The following is a 13,134-nucleotide window of genomic DNA, read 5'->3' as shown; positions in this document are numbered from 1 at the left end:
GAAGAAACAGTTGTCTGAACAAAAGAAGGGAAAATTTGTTTTAAAATCAAGACAGGTGTGTTTCAGTGTTGTAACCTTTCTCCATATCTACTTAATCTGTTTGCTGAATAAATAATTTGAGAAGCTGGATTATCTGAAGGACAGTGTGGCACCAGGTTTGGAGGAAGACTCATTAACTACGTGCATCGTGCAAATGCCACATATTGCTTAGAGAAAGTGAAGACTTGAAGTATGCATTGCAGAATATGTAAGCCTACAGCCTTCAAAATAGGTTACTATTCAGCATTGTTGTTGTTGTTGTTCTGTGCCATTGAATTGCCTGTGACTCATAGTGACCCTATGTACAACAGCTCTGAAGCCTGCCCTGTCTTCAGTCTCACTGATTCTGACACATTTATTCCAATTGCCCCAATTACTGTATCAATCTATATCATCTGGCCTCTCCCTTTCCTGTGCTGTCCCTCTATTTTTCCAAGCATGATGTCCTTCTCCAAAGATCAGTCCCTCCTGGCCCATGCCTGAATTAGGTGAGACAGAACTTCAAAATCCTAGCCTCCAAAGAGAAACTTGGTTTCACTCTCTCCAAGACATTTATTTGTCTTTTTGGCTGTCCATTACATGTTCAAGATGCTTCTTCAGGACCACAACTCAAAGACACCAATTTTTCTTTTGTCATCCTTAGTCATTGTCCAGCTCTTTGGTGCATAGCAAAAAATTGTGCTAAGACCATGGTCTAGATCAGGCACACTTTAGTCTCTAGACTGACATTGTTCCTTTAAGCACTCTGGAGAGGACCCTGGCAGCAGATTTACCTAATGCAATTTGCCTTTTGATTTCCTGACTCCTGGTGCCAAAAGTTTGGATTGTGGAGCCAAGCAAGCTGTGACTGTTAATGACCTCAATCTCTTCTCCGTCTATGATGGTGTTGCCAATTAATCGTCCCAGTGGTGAGAATTTTTGTCTTCTTGATGTTAGAAAAATAAAAATCTTCACTACTAGACCAGTAGGAAACTTCATAATAGATAAAAGAATGAAATTGTCAATGACTTCATTTTTCTAAGATCCACAATCAATAACTGAAAATACAATGACTTGGATCAGGCACAGGTTAGCCTTTAGTCTTCCAACTTGGTGGTATGTTCTGTCACGTTTAGGCTTAAAAAGTTGGTAGAAATTTTCAATTTCCTTATCGTTACCTTTTGTGGTTTGTGCATACATTTGAATAATGGTTATATTAACAGGGTTTCCTTATCTGAATATAGATACAATCACATACAAGACTGTACTTCAGGATAGACCACAAAATACTTTTTTGGTGATGAATGTCGTACCAGTCCTCTTTAATCCATCTTTACTAGCATAACAGATCATATGAGTATTTGTTTTAAAAGCCCAATACCAGTCTGGCTCAGCTCATTAGTGCCTGGTGTGTCAGTCTTAATACATTTCACTTAAATTTTTACAATTCTTAATTTTTCTACACTTATATTTTGTAGTTTCTATGTTCCAATTATGAGTAGATATTTGTAGCTGTTTCCCCTACTTTTTGATCTTGCCACATAAGCAAATGAAGATCCTTCATTGGATGAAACTTTATACATTCCATTATGTTAGACTCTATTTTATGGAAGCAACTCTTCCCCAACTGGATTTTGGAGTGCCTTCCAACCCGAAGGGCTCAATTTCTGGCACTTTGTCCAATAGTGTTCTTCCATTATCCATAGAATATTTGAACACCTGTTTTTTTCAGAAGAAGATGGGCAGTTCTAGTTCTTAGTATGTCTGAATCTGGAAGCTCCAGTGAAACCTATTCACCATGAGTGATCCTGCTGGTATTGGAAATACCTGTGGCACAGCTTCCAACATCCCAGTATCAGGCAAGTCACTATAGTATAGCACATTGACTGAGGACACAGTTAAGGTTTCTTAAGAGGGAGTACCTGGAAAGGTCTAGACTGCTCATGTAGGATGTGTTCTCGGGTTTTATAATGCCGGCATTAGCTGAATGGTAGCTTTCTGATTTGAACCATCTCAAGGGAAAATGCTTTTAATTAAGCACATCATGAAAAGACAGAAAGGGTCCAGAGAAAGAAAACTATCTATTATAATAGTAAAAGATAAAAAGAAAATATATGGTGGTGTTCCTTGTGATTTATATCAGAAATGTGCTTTCTTTGAGATACTATTCTTGCTATGTGCCATTGTGTCACCTGTGACTCCTAATGACCCTATGTACATCAGCTTTGAAGCCTGCCCTGTCCTGAGCCAGTCTCACTGACTCTGACACACCTAACTCTATTGCCCTAGTCACTGTATCAATCCATCTCATCTGCAGTCCTCCTCTCCTGTGCTCTCTCGGCATCTTTCTGGGCATGCTGTTTTGTCCAAGGATCAGTCCCTTCTGGCCATATGCTCAATGTATGTGAGAAAGAGCCTCAAAATCCTAGCCTTCAAGGAGAAACTTGGTTTCACCATATCCAAGACAGACCTATTTGTTTTCTTGGCAGTCCATGGTATATTGAAGACTCTTGTCCAGCACCATAACTCAAGGGCATCAACTCTTCTTTTGTCATCCTTAGTTATTATCCAGATCTCTGATGCATAGCAAGTAATTGCAAAGACCATGGTCTGGGCCAGGCACACCTTAGTCTCTAGACTGACATCATTGCTTCTCAGTACTCTGAAAAGGTCCTGACAGCAGGTTTACTTAATGCAACTTGCCTTTTGATTTTCTGGCTGCTGGTGCCAAAAGTTCTGATTGTGGAGTTGAGAAAGCTGTAACTGTTAACAATCTCAATCTCTTCTCCATCTGTCATGGTGCTGCCAATTGGCCCAGTGGTGAGAATCTTTGTCTTCTTGCTTCATGTTGGGCTTCAATCCATACTGAAGACTATAACCCTTGACATTTTGCAGCATGTGCTTCAAGTCTTCCTCAGTTTCTATAAGCAAGGTTGTGTCATCTGATAATGTAGAATGTTGATGAGTCTTCCTCCAATCCTGATGCCACATTCCTCCTCATAAAGCCCAGCCTCCCAAATGATCTGTTCACACATAAAATTGTACAGAGACAGGATGCATCCCTGACACACTCCCTTTCTGATTGTGAACCATGCAGCATTTCCTTGCTCTGTTCCGAGGACTGCTTCTTGTTCCTAGTATAGATTTCACATAAGTACAAGTGTTCTGGGATTCCCATTCTCCTCAAAGTTAACCACAATTTGTTGTGATCCACATAGTCAAATGTTCTTTTACAGTCAATGAAAACAGATAGATATTCCTCTGATATTCTTTGCTTTCTGCCAAGATTCATCTGACATTGATGATAATGTCTCTAGTAAGATAAGTGTTGAATATTTGGTTGTTTTATAATTAAGTTTCTTGTTTAGAGCCAATACCACTGTCTGGAGGGCCTATGTATTTAAAAGTATTTAGGCGCTCAGGCCTAGGGTAATTATAATTTAGAGGAACATTCTTCTCAATGGTGCAGCATTACTCTGTCAATTTACTGTACTGAGGTAACTTGTAGTGGCAATAATGCTGAACTCAGTGCCACTGGGTGTCAAATGCCATAATGGTTACATATGGTGGGCAGTGTTTGGTGGAGCTCCCAGATTAAGACAAATTTGGAAGCAGGAGTGGCATCCACTTCCTAAACAGTATGCCTCTAGGAACTCTATGAACTTTGACAAAAAATGATAATTACAGAAAGACTTTGGATCTTTTGTTCATAGGGTCACTGTGAGTCATCCTCGACTCAATGGCAATCAACAACAACAACAAACAAGGGTAAGTTTTATTGAATTTCATTCACTTTATGGAAAGAACACCTAGTTACAAAATGACTAAGCTTTCAACTGAGGAAATGTTTGAGCAGTCAACTGTTACCTGACAGGTCAGCTCTTTGAAACCACCCATGACTCTACAGGAAAAATAGTGACCTTCTTCTGTAAAGAATGCTTCCCATGGGGCTCTTCTGCTCTGTCACATGGGGTCACTGTATGAGTCTCGAGAGACTTAGTAGTACTGAATGACATCATCACATATTTCACATCTTAGAAAGGATGAAAGAATTATTTGTAATGTAAGTTGATTAGATAATTTTAAAAAGAATGTTAAGAATGGATGCCCACAGTTCAGTAAGCTCTGCTCTATGCCACCAGCATTCACCCCATGTCTCCCTCAGCTCTGATACTAGAAAAGAAGCATTTCAACAAACTTAAGAAATGTTTCATAACAAATGTCAAACTGGGGCACATCTATGTCTTTGTAACCCTTAAATAGGAAGGTAATATTTTTGTGAGGTCTATATGTGGCATTATAAAACTTCAGCCTCTGCAGACAATGAAACATATACAATTGCTTAAAATATCTTCAGAAATAATTTAACTCTCTTGTCAGTATCAACTGACTGCTCCAATAAATCCCTACATTTTAAATAGCCTTGCATTTCTCATGCACTTGGCCCCCCCCCCTTTTGCATGCTGGGAGTGGAACATCTATTGTCAAATGCATCAAATAACATTAGAAATGCAAACTTGACATAGCCAATGGTAATGTGTTATTTAAAACTTATGAACCCAAATAAGATCTTATTTTCTCCAAATTGAAATTTATAGTTTCATTTTAGAGTATGAACTTGCATAGAGATGGGGTGGAGAGATGCTATTCTAAGATGGCAATGGGAAACAAAGCAAGTTAGCAAGTACAGACAGAGAACAGTGATTATGGAAATACACAGACTTGATGGAAAACAGGGGTCCTGTTTCTGGCGAGCAGGGCTAGAGATACAATATACTTTGTGCTGGTGATAATCAGCCTGGATCTATTAGAAATAAATGTACTTACTTTTAACCCCCATAAGTTAAATGTAAGAAATAAAGAGACCATTGATCACTGTACTTTGCATCCTTTAGGTCATTAAATAGATCACAAAGCTCAGAAATATAATTTCTGAAATATAATTCCTTCTGTCACACTTGCCTATGATTGACTGCTTTGCCCACCGCCTTTGAGAAACTATTACATTACTTTTACTGCAGTTGAAATTCAGTGCTCTTCATCTGACATGCATTCTAAACCAATCTCTGTTAATTGTGGGGAGGATTAGATCAATCAAAGGGTTCTGTCTCTGAATGGCCAAAAATCCATATGACTGGCTATGTGGCTTCAGGTACACCAGAAAAATATCATAGTGCCAACACTTAACAACTTTCAAAATGAAAGAGTAAAACCTTGTATAATAACCATGACCTGAACAATAGAACAATTGTGTGGTTAAAGGAAATTTGGTATGATAACAATATAGAATTTTTTTGAGTCATCTCAAGAAGTCTGAGTGGCATAGTGGTTAAAACATTGGACTGCTACCATTAAGTTTCAAACCCATTGGCTGTTCCAATGGAGGCAGGTGTGACATATACAACCTGTAAAGACGTCTCTAGTCTTGGACATCGGATGAAGCAATTCTATTCTGTCCTACCGGGTTGCTGTGAGTTGGAAATGACTCAACAGCCATAGGTAGATGTGTTCAAAGTCCTCCATTCTATAAGTCTTGCATCCTTCTTACAGATCTGGAAATGGGACAATGAGTCAGGAAGACTGAAAAGACTGAGACCTTTGAATTGTGGTGTTAGAGAAGAGTATTGAATATCTCAGGGACTGCCAAAATAATAAACAAAAAATAAATAATAAATAATAGAATTAGAAGAAGTGCAACCGGCATAATCTTTAGGGCCAAGAAGGGTGAAACTTCCTCTCACATACTTTGAGTGAGTATTCAGGAAGGACCTTGGAAAAAGGTCTCATACTAGAAAAAGTCAGTGAAAGAGAGGAAAACGTTTAAGTATTAACATACTATGTTGCATCCCAGCTAGAGGGACAGGAACAATGAAATGTCTTCATCAATAGCCTTGATTTAAAACTGTGTTCATTGGTCAAAGAAACAGAGGGGAATTAGCAGTGTTTGCTATAAAGTCATGTTCTTCTTCACTGAGGGGGATTTGCTGCAAGAACACCGTGGGTAGGTTGTGATCGACTGGATTTATTCCCCTATCTGCTTCACGCTGGTGTGTTGAATGTCCAAATTAACTCCTTTTCCCACTGGGTCTTCCTTTTCATTATATATTCTTTGTTACTCACTATTGAGACAAGAAATAATAGCTGTTGGTGTAATAAATTGTGATCATCTTCATTATATTATTATGAATATGTGAGAGACTTACAGTAACTCAGGAAGTGGCAAGGTTTTCAGGTATGAAATGTTAGGACATGGATTAGTTAAGGATCATGAAGCTCTAAGACTTCTCTGTGCTTCATGTCACCAACCTATGTCCACAGCTGATCTTGGACTATAATTCAGACAACAAAAATTGAGGTCCAGTGACTGCTTAAATGAGTTTATTCTTTCTCCTCTCTTTCCCTGATGCTTAGAATGGTGGTCAAATATCTTATTCTCAAGACAATAATTTATTTTTCATCTTCTTTGATACCTCTTTCTTAGGCTATTCGATGTTTCTTAGTGTTAAGATAAATGCAAGAATTTACAACTGTTACATAAAGTAGACTTCTTTGTACACATAAAATAAAAAATCTGGTCCAGGCCGTGGTTTTCACAATAACTTGCTTTGAATCAGAGAGCTTGATAATGGCTAATGATAATGGAAGACTTGACCCCTTTGAGTTATGGTGTTGGAGAAAACCATTGAACGTACTATTGACCACCAAGAGAAAAAAAAAATAGTTCTGTCCTGGAAAGGGTGAAACCAAGTTTTTTCTTGGAGGCAACGATTTTGAAGCTCTATCTCACATATTTTGGGTATGTGGCCAGGAGGGACCAGTCTTTGGAGAAGAATATCATACTTGGAAAAGTTGAAACACAACAAAGGAGGGAAAGAACCTGGATGAGTTTTATTGACACAGTAACTGGGGGAATGGGGATAGGGAGTCAGAGACAGGGAGGTTGGCTCAGGAAAGGGCAGGTTTCAGAGCTATTGTTCATAGGATTACTATGAGTCACAGTTAACCCAATGATACATAATAACAAACAAAACAAAATGTATAATTTGATGTCAAAGTGGAGGGCATAATCCATAGAAAGTTGAGCTGCTTACTCAAAAGTTGAGATTCTCTGTTGTCTCCTTAAAAGAAACATGGGTAATCTCTTTCCATGTAATTTATAGTCTTGGGAACCCAGTAGAGGGTCAGCCATGAGTCAGTTCCAACTCAGTGGCAATGAGTTGAGTTATGCTATTATATAGCTGATGCACCAAAGAGTTCTTTGGTTTTCAAGTATTTCTAAACTTCCATATGCTATAAGTTAGTCAACTATGTCCATTTAAAGACTAAGGTGCTCCAGATTCAATTTGTGGTCTTCTCAATTACTTCTTATACATCTGAGAGATACAGAATCAATGAAGATGATAGAGAAGCCTAATGGATACCTTGAGTGTTGTTGGAGAATAATACTGAATATACTATAGACTGCCAAAAGACCAAATAAGTTTATCCTGGAGGACACATAACCAGGATGGTCCTCACAGACAAGGATGATGAAATTTTGTCTCACATACTTTAAGCTTGTTTTGAAGAGGGTCCAGTGCTTGGAAAAGGACATCATGCTAGGAGAGATGGAGGAACAGAGAAAGAGAAGGTCCCCCTACAAGATGCAATGAAATGGGTGGACACAGTGCCTGCTACAATGGGATTAAGCACATCAGAGATCATAAGAATCATGCTGCACAAAACCAAGTTCTGATCTGTTATTAGAGAGTAGCTATGCATCATATTCAACTCAATTACACCCAACAACAACAACATCAGCAAGAAAAGAAACTTACTTGATTTCAATCAAAATTTCAGACTTTTAAACTTAGAAATAATGTGCATGCTCAGCCTTACATTTCTTATTATAGAGGTGGTTGTTGTTGTCATGGGCCACCGAGTCGCCTGAGACTCATAGCGACCATATGTGCAACAGCCCTATATCTGCTCTGTCCTGTGCCAATTGCACCATCTCAGACACTCCCATCCCGATTACCCCAGTCACTGAATCAATCCACCGAATAGAGGGCCTTCCCCTCCTGCACTATCCCTCCACACTACCAAGCATGATGTCCTTGTACAAGGACCGGTCCCTCCTTACAACATGTCCAAAATATGTTAGACGGAGCCTCAGGATCCTTGCCTCCAAGGAGCCGCCCAGTTTAACCCTCTCCAGGACGAATCTGTTTGTTTTCCTAGCAGTCCATGGTATTCCCAATACTCTTCTCCAGCATCAAAGCTCGAAGGCATCAATTGTCCTTCTATCCTCCTTAGTCATTGTCCAACTCTCAATGCATAACAAGTGATACCAAAGACCATGGCCTGTATATAGAGATTAGGATGTTTCAAATGGTTAAGTATTTGAATTTGTATTTCAACTCTTAGTCAAAGTCTGTGATCAAAAGGAATGGATAGTATGGTAAGATACAAGAAGGTCACAATCTTGAAAACACTGAAAGCAGTCATACTCTGAAACACGTTTCACTATGAATAAATGACAACTCGTTTCCTTGTGTTTTGTATTTAGAGGTTTACTTCTGGGTTTTTTTTTTTACTCTTTAAATTTACTTTTTATTTTTTAGTTTTTCAGAGTTTAGAGGTAATATTTTCTTTTTAGCCCCTATCACTGCACTAGCTCTGGTGACCTAGTCATAAAAGGCTTCATGACACTCTCAAAGGCACGTGGTTTGAATCCACCAGCTGCTCCATGGGAAATGAACAGTGTCACTCTCCTTCGGTGTGATTAACTACCTATGAAAACCCACTGGACAATAAGCTACAAGTCGATTCTGACTCAGCCTTACTCTGTAACAGCTACTGCTGTACTCTAGAAATTTCTTTCTATTAAAAATTATTGTTACAATATCGACTGTGCACATAAAGTCACAGTTTAATTCTCAAGTGTCTAAAGTGTAAACAACAACAATAACTAATATTCCTTGTTTTCCGATAAGTTCTGCTTACTATTCTTCAATCATTTTTCATTTTCTCATTTGTGTCTATGGAAGTATTACCCTCATGCAATGATAAAAACTGGTAATTCTGAGGATCAAAAATGATCCGATCTTGACAATTTCATTTAACCTGCTAATTGATAAAAGTAAACACAGATACCTGTTGTTTTCATTCAGTCACATAAATATTCAAAACGTATACATTTATGGGTAGTTTAAAAATTAGTGCATTCTGACTAAGGCCCCAACAATCCAACAATCTATACATTATCTTGGTGAATTGAGAAGCTGCTTCATTTAGAGGTTAAATGAAATATTTATGGTGGGCCAAATAAAGAAAAGATGCAATGAAAAGTGCCTATGTCTGGGGACATTGCTGTCACCGTGGGCTCCTGTGAAGTAGCTCTGCCCTAATTTCATGTGACTCCAAAAATGTACAAATCACAGGGTAATATGAACTGACTATGGACGGGGAAAATCAGCAAAGACAGAAAATCATTGCAAATAAGACCTTTATCAATATTTTACTAGGCTAAGACCAAGTATTTTCCCCTCCCCGAAATGAAAAACAGTTGTACTGGAAACTTAATATCAGAGAGTAAAAATTTCTCAAAACACTGCTATAATTTGAATTGGGCTTCAAATACACTGCCACTGATAAATCCTCATTTCATGAAATGAAAGATTATGGGTCCAAACTCAGTATCTTTAGACAACAGAACAATCATTATGTTTCACTTTAATTTGTAAACCTTTATATGTATGAACGCCTCTTGCTCAGAATAGACTGAAAGGAAATTGCTCTAGAACTTGTCTGGAAGTCACTCTTCCTAACATGATCATTTCTTTTATATGGATGTGAATTTGGACAATGAATAAGGGAACTGAAGAAGAATTGCTGTCTTTGGATTACAGCATTAGTGAAGAATATTGAACATACCACACATTCTCAAAAGAGCAGACAAATCAGAAGTACAGTAGAGTGCTCCTTTGAAACATGGATAGTGAGACTGTATTTCATCTACCTCGAGTATTCTTTCAGGAGGAATCAGTCCTTAGAGGAGGACCATGTATTTGGAAAAGTAGAAGATCACTAAAGGAAATGAATGCAAAGAGATGGATTGAAATAGTGACTGTAACAATGGGCTTGAGATAAACAGAGCTCATGAAAAGAATTTAGAATCAGGTAGATATTTGTTCTATTACACACAAAATCATCAGAATGGATTCAACAACACTATCATGACCTAAATCCACTAATTAGTGCCATGATATTTATACAGCATTATACAAGTCTATTAGTATTACATTATATATTAGTATTATATATATTTCCTTTATAATAAAATGGAAAAATTATGCATGTGCTCCTATGCTTTTTTCTCAGATCATATTCATGAGAAAAAGAACAAGAAAACAAAGTATTTGAATTGTGCTATTGATAAAGATCATTGAATATACAAGAGCTTTCTAAGAATGAACATTTGTGTTATGACAGAGTTACAAGTGCAATGTTCCTTGAAAGTATGGATGGTGAGACTTCATTTGACTTACTTTGAACAAGTTAGTAAGAGGCACCAGTACTGTAGGATGACACCAGTGCTAAGGAACGAATCTACCTTGATACGGTAGTTAATGATAAATATAGTTGTGTCAAGTACACCTTACAGAAACCCTGAGAACAACAGATCTGAACCCTGTCCCATCCTGTACCATTTTATAATCACTGGGACACTTGAGCCCACTGCGGCAGTCACTGTGTCAATCCATTTCTTTGAGGGTCTTTCTATCTTTCTCTGACATCTTTCCAAGCATGATGTCGCTATCCAAGGTATAGTCTCTCTTAGCAATATGTCCAAATTATGTGAAATGAAGCTTTGCAATCCTTGCTTCCAAGAAGCACTCCACTTTAGTTTCTCTAAGACATATCTGTTCCTTTGGCTGTCCGTGAGATATTCTGTATCTTCGCCATTATCACACTGGAGAGGCATCAAATCTTCTCCCTTCATTCTTTCTCATTGTCTGTCTCTCAGATGTATAGCAGGTGATGAGAAAGACTATGGCTCGAATCATCAGGCACACCTTAGGCTTTAGAATGACTGACACCACTGTTCTTCAGGACTTTGAAGGGGTCCCTGGCAACGTACTTTCTCAACACCGTATATCTTCTGATCTCCAGACAATTTGTTGATTATGGAGATATGTTATCTCCAGGTGGTGTTCATTGGACCAGTGGTGATAAATGTTGTTTTCTTGATTGTGAAATATAATCACTACTGGTGATTGAAACGTAAAGGTTGGAAACAAAGCAGAATGAATGATAGTTGGATATTAGGAACTTGGGAAGAAAAGTAAGGGTGGGGATCAAATGATTGAATTTTATACATTCAATTATATATTCTTAACAAATAAATTTTTTATGAAACACAGACGACAACTGTACCCATGAACCTCATTTGATGGGCTACACAGGAATCAGATTGATAACATCGCTGGAAAGAGTAATTGGAGTAGCTTGACATCAACACTTAAAATCAGGCCAAGTGCTGATGGTGAAAAAGACCAGCAATTACTCACGTGTAAGTTCAAATGAAAGTAGAAGATAATGGGGGGGGGGGTGGAAATGGCAACAGCAATCAAAATTTAACTTTGGTTATAACCCACCTGAATTTAAAAATATTATCTAGAATAGTTGTGGGGCATTAAACAATGATGATAAAGACCAGACATCAAAGAGATGACATCAAAATACCGGAGAGAGAGAGAGAGAGAGAGAGAGAGAGAGAGAGAGAGAAAGATGAAGTTTTTAGGCTGCAGGAAAGGAGATATCATCAGGTGAGACACTCTTTTCCAGAGCCAGCAATTTTAGGTGCAGGGGAGAGAGAGAAGGGAATAAAACTCCCCTGGGTAAAAGTCCCTCCATTTGGAAATCTCTGCCACTCAGGGCCACTCCAGGGACTAAGCAAACAAAAGAGTTTAGGACAGGGAGCTACAAACAGGGTAAATATTCACTTTCTCATATAGTATACAGAGCTGTGAGAAAGAAAGATGACATGAAAACCTCCTGGGCAGAAATTGATTAAGGGGAACACCTCCTGTTATACCTCTCAGCCACTCTTCAGACAAAGGAAAACAAAAGCATTTAGGAGATGGGGCTACAATAAGGACAGTTTCCTACAGGGCTGCATTGAAGACTAAAAAGAACCTGAAAGACTTTAGGGAAGGCAAATTTCCCCCAGAAAATATTTCTAGTAGATTGAGTGGCCCGCTCCATAGACTGAATATTTTAAGCTTGCACCTAATCAATAACATCATAAAGATAAGAACTATCAGCAATTTATGCAGATACAGCAGACACAGCCTAACACTTATAAAAAAAAAAAACAACAACAAAACAAAAAACCCTTCACACAATGTCAAGAGAGTAGAAGACTGCTTCTAACACTGTGAAAAAACAAATTAAACCTTTTGGGGGAAAAAAAAAAAGCAGAGCATATTGCATACAAAATGAACACTCCAGAGGAAAGAAGGTAGAAGATCTATATTGATACAGAGGAATTCGGACAACAAGGAAAATAAGGTATGAATGATCAAAAAAGCAATGGAAGCCAGAAATAAAGGGGATACTATAGAGGCAGAAAAACCAGAAGAAGTATAATGATGTGGAGTTATTTGAACAGCTACAAAATAACGTGAAAAATGGGGAGTGGAAGCCATTAAGAAAGCTAATTCCATAAGAGTACGGAATGAAAGTTGCAGAGTGGATTATATTTGGGGTGGGGGTGGGGGGGCGTGTGTGGGGGATTGTGTACTAGTGAAGAAGTTTTTCTTTTGCTTTTTAAGGAGAGGAGTGAATGGGGATGAGAGTGGGGTGGGCGGGGAGAAAAGTGCAACAATGAATGACTGGAATTTCGAAATCTCTGTAGATGTTCACTGAAATTTAAAAATATAAAATAAAAATTGTTGTTGTTGTTATGTGCCATCGAGTCGTTTCCGACTCATAGCGACCCTATGCACAAAAGCCCTAAACCCTGCTCTATCCTGCGCCAACAGCACCGCCTCTGATACACCCATCCCGATTACCCCAGTCACCAAGTCAATCCATCTCATAGAGGGTCTTCCCCTCCTGCGCTGTCCCTCC

The sequence above is a fragment of the Elephantulus edwardii genome, unplaced genomic scaffold, assembly GCF_000299155.1.
Source record: "Elephantulus edwardii isolate Elephantulus edwardi_28Jun2011 unplaced genomic scaffold, EleEdw1.0 scaffold00125, whole genome shotgun sequence".
NCBI classification, from domain to species: domain Eukaryota; kingdom Metazoa; phylum Chordata; class Mammalia; order Macroscelidea; family Macroscelididae; genus Elephantulus; species Elephantulus edwardii.
Note: the sequence above shows the minus strand (reverse complement) of the source record.